The sequence below is a fragment of the Cydia strobilella genome, chromosome 10 (genome assembly GCF_947568885.1).
Source record: "Cydia strobilella chromosome 10, ilCydStro3.1, whole genome shotgun sequence".
Classification (NCBI taxonomy): domain Eukaryota; kingdom Metazoa; phylum Arthropoda; class Insecta; order Lepidoptera; family Tortricidae; genus Cydia; species Cydia strobilella.
In genome coordinates, this window is record NC_086050.1 from 9,759,104 (window position 1) to 9,768,305 (window position 9,202).

Sequence of the window (9,202 nt, forward strand, 5' to 3'; positions counted from 1 at the left end):
CATCCCTTCCAACATAGTTAACTGTGTAAACTTCTGTACAAAATTGGTGGGCAATGTTACTAAGTCGTTTTTGCTCTTTTCCATACAAGTCGCACACAGCATAGGTACAGTAATAGTAGTTAGAGTTGACACTTTGGAGAAAATCTGTTACAATGTTTAAATTTTTGCTGTACTTTTTAAAAGCATAAAAGGCATTTAATAAAGGTACTTTGGTGTACAAACATTACCTACATTTACTTACGTAGTCATCTGAAAATAGCAATCAGATAAGCTGTTAAAAGGGAAAAATACTAATATTTGTTTGTATGTTAGTTTGTAAGGTGTGTACATATGTATGGGCCATAATAGTGCCCATAGTTGCCTGAAAATAGATGGTATTTATTTATTATTATTTATTTATAAAAAATACTTATCAACACTCATTGCTCCTTATATAGGTATATATAATGTAAGTAGTATGTATGTATATGAATTGTCTTATTGTAGCTTGTGTAGTTATTGTTGTATACTTGAATTTTAAACTTTTAAAGGTATTTTTTTTTCTAATGCTTATTTTGTTTTAACTTAGTTTTTTTGCACCTCCTAATTGGTTAATTTATGTGTCATTTCTCCACTACATAAAGGTTGTCTGGAAGAGATCGCTCTTTAGCGATAAGGCCGCCTGTTGACACCTCTGTCTTCATATATTATTTGTGTTTCCATGTACATTTTTTCTGAGGTTGTGCAGTAAAGAGGATTTGTTGTTGTTGTAATACTTTTAAAAAATTGTGTAATAAAAAAACTGCTGAAATATCACTATGATTTATTGTGCTGGGTATCAATGGTTGAAACACGGAACCGGTTTGCTGGAATAACAATATCAGCTTAACAGATAAGACGGTGAAAAATTGCTATGGATGCCGCTATATGAATATCTGGCTGTTATCAGTTCTGTGACAACCGCTGTGTATATCACACAGCTTTATTGTAATCGAGGATTAATTATTGAAGGTAAGAATATAATGTAATAAAGTTACTGACAACTAAGCGAATTTATAATTACTCTTAATTTTTATTTATTCCACGAATTGTAGATTTCCAAAAACTTAAGCTATCGGTATTATCTGTAGAAATGTTCCCGGGTCATCATCCTCCCGGTCCACCAGGACCCCCCGGCCACCATCCACCAGGCCCGCCAGGTCACCATCACGGTCCACCTGGACCCCCTCATCATCCAGGGCCACATGGTCCACCGGGAGTACATTTGCCTCCAGGGCCCCATGGCCCACCTGGTCATTTTGGACCCCCTGGTCATCATGGACCTCCTGGCCACCCAGGACCTCACCCTCGCTAAGTATTAAAAATAATGTCTAAAATATGGTGATTCAGAAAACGCGATCAGAAATAACAAGACGTGATGAAGAATATAGGAGAATATAAATAAGTTGGCATCTACCTCAAATTGAAAACAATACATTTTTAAACAATTTGGTCACCCTACAGCGATCACTCGATCAGTGTTATGTCACTTTCCGTCATGTACGTGCACAAAGTCAAAGATAGACCATAATTTACAAGAGTTGCTAACTTTCTTGAACTAAATACCTAAAACAAAAAAATAACTAGTATTTGTAAAAGTTATGTTTATTATGCCTATTAAACGATATTATGTTAGAATAGTTTATTACTGATCGTATCTCTTAATAAATCATATTATTCAATTTGTGTTTTTGTTTTATTCAGTATATTTTTGTAGGTATTAACACGACATATTCACTGCAATATGTGGCCGGCAACTATTGGTGTCCTTCTCTTACTTACATGTTAGAGAAAGGCACCAATAGTTGCCGGCCACATATGCAGTGAAAGTATGGCCCATCTACAGGCCCCATAACTCGTATTCTTAACCCTTTAAATGCCACACCATGGAAAGACAGCTTTCAAATTTCGATATTGTAAACATCTCTAGGTTACTTTACTGTAACATTACGAATTTACTGACATTTGTCTTTAAGTACGTATGTGTATGTGAATGCAAGATATTGCTGTATTTTGCAGTATTTACGCAATTTTGATGAAGTGTGACAGTCTCTACTGTTGAGTGTAAATATATTTCGATTTAGACGTCATATTTCTGTTGCATACGTAAATATCAACACGTCTTAGAAAATGTTCGAGTTTTGGAAACGATGGTGATAATTCGCAAATTGTGCACAATCACACATCCATCTTAAGCTATGCTCGCGAGGTCTACAGCTCACAGAGCCACTAGTTAGATTATCATCTTAGACGAAAAAGTAATTTGAGAAGATGCACTATACCTATTATGCTATATTAAATGAGAACGTGACTACCTACTTATAAATGTGTAGGTAATTGTCTACTTAGTCAATCACCTATATAATTTTATCTTTGTTATCATATCAATCGTTATTATGTATTAGTCAGACATATATTATGAATTATAATTATCAATTGCTAGTGCGTATATAACACTTATTTAAACCAACATGAAATAACATGAAGCTGCAGAAAATTATATTAAATGGCCAACAATTTAATTCAATTACTTACTTTATTAATTTTCGTCAGGTGACAACCAAAACTAATAACTAAAAAATAATTAAACAAAAATCAACCTTATTTTGGTTCTAATACGGTTCACTATGGCTATGAACTTGTGGTGGTAATTGGTGAGTTTTGGTTGTCACCTAAAGATTAATATTACCCACTAATACGGCTATTTATACGAATTTAACAATTTAAAACTAACTTTCTATGTACTTTTATAAATTTACGCTTTTCTGGTATCATTTGTAGGTACTTTACTTTAAAAAATAATCTATATGTGGCTTTCCATCAGAGAAGGGTTCTTTTGCTTTATCTGTAATAAGGACCTTTCTATCAGAATTTCTGTTGGAATTTCAGATGATAACGTCCTTATTGCACTTAAAGCATCCTTATGCTTAGGGTCTTTGCCCTTCTGTGATAGAAAGCCACATATGGCCATGTAGTCGCCTTGCGATAAGCTGTCAAACTTTAAAAAAGCGACATCGTTTGTGCAATTGAGACTAAAGAATACCTTTTCCAAACCGGAGTTAATATAGAAATGAATTGGAAATACGCCCTTTGTTTCTCCACAGGAAAATTCCATTCTCAGAACACAGAACGGAGATCAGACGACACAAACCTAAATACCTTGTAAGTAAACAGCACAATAAGTAAATAGCATTTTCATGAGCCCGCTTCAAACGAGCGGTGCCGCAAACAATTTTAATGGATTGCTATTGTTTGCGATGAAGTGGAATTACTTTAACAGGTGAGGTGGCCCTTTGCGTGCTGGTATGCCCTTGGATTATTTAATTAAACTTGTTACTTATAATGTTTTAATATGTCTACAAAAACGAGAAAAAGAGTTTTCCCCTCACTAGCTCGGAAAGCCGTCTTTTATCCTTTAAAACAAGCGGGGAAAAACGCATTTTATCCACTAGTGGGGAAAGTAATTTGACCTTGAATGGAGCATGTTTAAGTAGCTTGACAGATAACAAAACGTAAAACGCTCTTAATAATGGTTCGTTCGATATTAATTATCATTAAATAAATGGTTTGAGAATGTAATAAAAAATACCAAAAATAGCTTTATTTAATAATTTTAAGTCATAAACCTTAAAATTCCATAAGAAACGTTAGATTTTTTGTAATGATGTTAAATATAATTCTGAATGCACAAGTTGAGTCGATGCAATTTCAAAACGCATCGTTGACATTTCATACGTCAGAACAGAAATGTCAACATTGTCAACAAATTTTTTACTTAAAAGCACTTCTCACCGACTCACGTAAAAAACAGAATTTCCAGTGTTTTCTGTTATAATATCGTACAAAAATGTACAAAAGTGCAAAAGTGATTCCAGTGATGAAGATGATCTAACGCCTGTGGATGTTGCACTTTCCTCGCTATAGTGAGGGGAAAAGTTTTGTGTAACACACGGGTGCAAATGTATTTTACTTCTTGTGTGTTGAAACGCTCGCTACGCTCGGGATTATATTTTAGAACCACTCGCTTCGCTCGTGGTTCAACTATAGAATCCTTTCGCTTGCTCGTGTTTCAATTCCACACTCGCGGGTAAAATACAACTTTGCACCCTTGTATAACAAATAACTATTACGAATTAACACGATTTGTGTAGTCAGTTATATCCTTTCCATGCATTTATTTTTTCGTTATGTATTGCGAAATTTTAAAATTACGAGCTGTGAATGTCCGACCCGAACTTTGGCATTGCCTTTGTCATCTTTCAGAGAATTCCTGTTAAAGCGAAACAAGAGGCGATCCATGAGTGAAACGATGCATTCTTCGAACCTACACAGGCTTGGCAATTTCAGAATCACCTAACTCTCCGAAATAAAATAAAAAATCTAGAGCTCGTGCCCATTATCGAATTTGAATTCCCTGAAATGGCTTCCAGTGAATTTATTTTTGAAACAAAACACTGACATTTCTCGAAACTTTGTTGTTATATATAAAATAAAAAACAAGTAGTTATTTTTATTGAATTTTCCGGAACTTATGTACGGAATGTCATTCATATTTACCACTAGTTTTTCTGTGAAGGAAAAAATCTAGAGTAAGCTTGCATACATCCGCGAAGAAATTCAAAGGTATTTATGGGAAGTCCATAACCCACATTGGGTCAGCGTGGGAACTAAAACCCATGCCTCTCACGCACATAGACTGAATTATTATTGAGCACTAAGTCATTCTTTGGAACTTTTCCATATATGACGATGACGATTTAGGTGACAATGTACACTCCACTATAAAAGTAGCGGATCAGACTATGCGTAAAAGTATCTACCTTTAGTAGGCATTTCAAAAAGAGATATACATAAGTATCTCTCTATAATGTAGATTAATTAGATTGTAACAGATATTTTAGAATGCGAACGCAAGATTGTAACAGATACTTTAGAATGCGAGCGATGTAGAGATTTAAAAGTTTTCCATGGCAACAGATACTTTTGAAGCGTTGTTTCATCCGCTACTATTGATGCTAACTGTACATGTAATGTGTGTGACGTAATGTTTAAAAACCTATATATGGAAAAAATCCGGTACAATTAAGTCCTGTTATTAACCATGATCAAAATTCCAGTCGACACTGTTAGTGATCTGTGATTTAAAGTTTTGGTTTCACAAAAAAAAATACTCTCCCAGATGTGATCGTGGGGATAAATCGCAACCTGTCCAACACGTAGTATAGGAGTGACCCCTCAGAACCTAACCTGGAAGCCCCGAGTACCTGTTCTCCTTCACTCCTGACGCATGGCTGAGAACATTGGACATCGATTTGTGACATACTTACCTGATGTATTTTTCTTGTAATTTTATGTGCCATGCGATTAAATAAATAAACAAAAAACTTCTTCTGTTTTTTCTCCAAATTAATCAAGTCATATATATCATACTTGACAATGACTGGCCAAAGACAGAACGGTTCAATGACAAACGCTGTGAAAAAAAGTTTATTACTTTAGGAAAAAGTCTCCAGTTACAAAACTGTCCACTTTCGTGGACTATCGCCGAAGCCGGACGTAAGACTATTTTACGGATCGGTGCCTTTCGGCTTTCAGTTATTCTTTCTTTTCTCGGATATTCCTTGGGCGTTGTTTCCTTGGGCCTTATTATTTATTACGCAACTAACCCACGGCGGTGAAGAGCGTTGACAATAACCGCCTCTTGATTATGATCGAGTGTAGCAACCGCTTGTTCAGCCGGTTCATGATTAACCGTTTACATATTTATGAAATTATTTTCGTTAATTTGCATGATTTACTTGAGGAGGCTAATCTAACTCATTAGAAAAAAAATTCATGAAAATATTTTGGTCTCATTATGGGATACCTACACTACACATAACCATCTCGGGCCGAAGTACTCGCGTTAAATTACTTTACAGTAGTGACGCAGACGCATGATATTGGGCGGCGTGTCTAAATTATTACTTACACTGCTAGTGTTAAGGTAGAAAATGAAATTGGTGGAGGGTTTTGGCGTTAATTAAATACTATGTACGCAAAATCAGACAACCAGGCGCATTCGTACACTGACATCAGAATGACATCTATGTATTTCGCTCGTACCGATACCTGTTCTGGCCCCGTACATGTACTGGCGCAAACGAGGCCCACGATAACTAAATAATTCAGATATCATTCTGATGTCAGTGTAAATTGGCCTGAACGTCAGAGAAATGACTAATCTCAAGAAATAATATTGTGAAATTCGTTGAAGCATTTACAGCCGTTGTCAAACCTTGCTCGTCTTATATGAAAACATAAAATACTTACCGACTTAAATAAAACTTATCACTAAATGACGCATTTACGCTTCTCAAAATGTTTTATTATGATCTCAACAAGTTCACAAGTCAAGCGAAGACAAAAGAAAAGCCGGAAACCTGTGTTAATGAAAAGCAAAGTTGTCTCCAGTGTTCTGCCGGTTCGGTCAATAAGTACACTCCTCCGGTCTGAAAGCTCCAAAGAACAACCTAATTTCCTCTTTGTTCGTCTTTGGTGTCTCTGAAATTAAATAGTTAGCAAGTTGATTCAGCGTCGTGGCTTGTGGCAATCCCTTTTCAATAAATATCATTAAGTTTTTACTTGGGTTAGACTGCATTATTTAAATAATCATTTGAAATATTTGTTGTATTGGTTTTGACTGAAAGTATTTAAGTAAAGACAACATTGTTGAATATCACTAATAAATGAACGAGCGACTACTCCGCAACCCCAACTTATTTTTTTTGTGTATTCGGGTTTCCAGTTACTTTTATTTTTTAAATTGTTTTATCATATAAATATGTACTCTATTTAAGATTAATTATTACTCTGAACCCTCTAATTCTTATAAATTATTTTTATAAATAATGAATAAGTGTCGGAATAGGCCAACGCGCATGTAACACCTCTGCCTGTAGTTGCAGGCGTCCATAGGCGCTAACTGACTACCATCAGGTATGCTTGTCTGCCACCAAAGTGATGTTAAAAAAAAACAATAAGATGAACAATGAGCCCAAATTATGAACAATTTGGTTCTATACAGTGTGACTTCTGGGTCGTGATCCAGAACCACTTTTGCGCGCGAACTTTTGCGAAGTCTAAGTACTAGAAATAAAGTAGAATTTTACTAATGCTGAATTAAATAAAATTAAATATTATTTGGGGCGATCGAATAAAAGTTTACACTTTAATAATTTCAATGTATTATCTATTACTATATTTTATAATATATGCAATTAAAATTTTGGATATGCCATCTTAACCTTTTAACCGCCATATAATTTTTCATCGAGCGTACTCGTGTCGCCGCCGGTACGAAGTTACACAAAGTTGTGTCTTAGTTATTTATCAGACCGTGGCGAAATGAGCCCGATTTTTTTGTCTCATATATCAGTCTACGGCGGTTAAAAGCTTAATAATATTTTTATACAAACACTGTTTTTGGCGCGAAGCATGTACGCTGCGACCGCTTACGAGTCTCACGACCTCATACGTGGATTTATTGTCTTAGACGTGTAACTAAAGTAAATAAGTATAAGCCTCGGGGTAGAGTTCTAACATTAATCATTAATAAAATCAATATGGTAGAAAGTTCTGAAGGTTGCTGTTTTTTCTTGCTGCTTTTCTTCTGTCTTTTATTTTTTGAGCTTCTCTTCTTTGATCTGTACTTGCTCAGCAGGTCGTACTGTCTGGATTTAGGTAAAAGAAAGTTAAGTTATTATAAAATAACACCATACCGACCCACATTATAATTGGTAGTTGTAGGCAGTGCCACACAATGGAAAAATAAAAATTCGTTTCGCGCTAACAAACAATATTAAATACTTGCACATTTATTTCCATGCACTTCACTTAACAAAAGTCAAAGTTTAATCCACACATTCCATTGTGTTTGTTGAAACATTTCAATTGAGCAGGTTTCATTCGCGGCGGTTATTCGACCGAGCATACAATATAGTCAGCTCTTTTTTATGCTCCACTGGCTCCCGATGAATGAACCGTTGGTATTAGAGTTCACCACATAGGTACATAACGAATAGGTAACCCACATCCTGCATAGGCAAATAAACAATTTCTCGTTTATAACCAATAAAATGATGATACTGCCGCAATTCGCTTATGGCGCCATTTTAAAATTGAAAGGTAAGCGTTCAGCAAACCTATACATACGAGTAAGTCAACGTTTACTTTCTCAAATTAAGTAATATAAGTAAGTGTATTATCATATTATAACTCCGGAGTTATAGAAATGTGTATGACAATACACGTAATACTTATATTACATAATTAAATAAAATACCGGTACAAATATTTGTGCTAGGCTCACAACTAAATATGTGCCACCAGGATTCGAACCCAAAGGCACCAGCATTGCAGACAGTCTGTATTGACTAAGGTAAAGTGGTTAATTTGACTTTATTTTGCTTTGAAATATAAATCCTGGCTTTTGATTGAGAACTTTATTTACACGCCGCGGGGCGATTTCATGTTGACACGAATGTTGCGTTGTATACAGTTAATATAATAATATTCATGAAACTATAAACTTTATTACCATTAATTTCAAGATGAACGGTAAAACCGTATTAGCTTAAATGTGTATTCGTCGCTAACAATACTCTTACCAGAATAAGCGAGTGCTTTACGTATTCTATCGATTTACTGCTTCTCACATACTCACTTACTCCGTTGGCTCAGCGACCCAAAATGAGACTTGGCCTCCGACACAAGACAGCGCCACTTTTCTCGATCCTGTGCGACCTCTCGCCAATTGGTGACTCGAAGTTCGCGCAGATCCGCCTCCACCATGTCGCACCAGCGATACCTGGGGCGTCCAATACGTCCACTCTCTCTCGATCACTCTGTGGGGCTTATCACATACAAAATACAAAATTCTTTTTTTTTATAAAAAACTACATATAATTTGAGGGATGGTGTCTCCCGGTAAGCAATATATTTGCCTGTGTTGGGAGGCACCGCTCTTCCGTGACCACATGTGTATTTGAACTCTTAATAGGCGTATACCTATAAATATACATATTATATATTTATATAAAACATGCATGCGTGCCATGCGCCCGTACGTACAAAATGACACTTCTCTGTCATGACGCCCAACAACATTCCTAACATTCCTCAGCCGTGCACGGAATTCGCGCGC

General features: G+C 35.7%; 1 long non-coding RNA gene across 1 annotated transcript; it reads left to right on the forward strand.

Annotated features, from left to right (window-relative positions):
* The first annotated feature begins 922 nt into the window (after window positions 1–922).
* LOC134744764 (uncharacterized) lies at window positions 923–1,704 on the forward strand. The gene is made up of 2 exons (XR_010128115.1): window positions 923–990; window positions 1,110–1,704. It is a non-coding gene; the product is annotated as an uncharacterized LOC134744764 (long non-coding RNA).
* The last annotated feature ends 7,498 nt before the right edge of the window (window positions 1,705–9,202 follow it).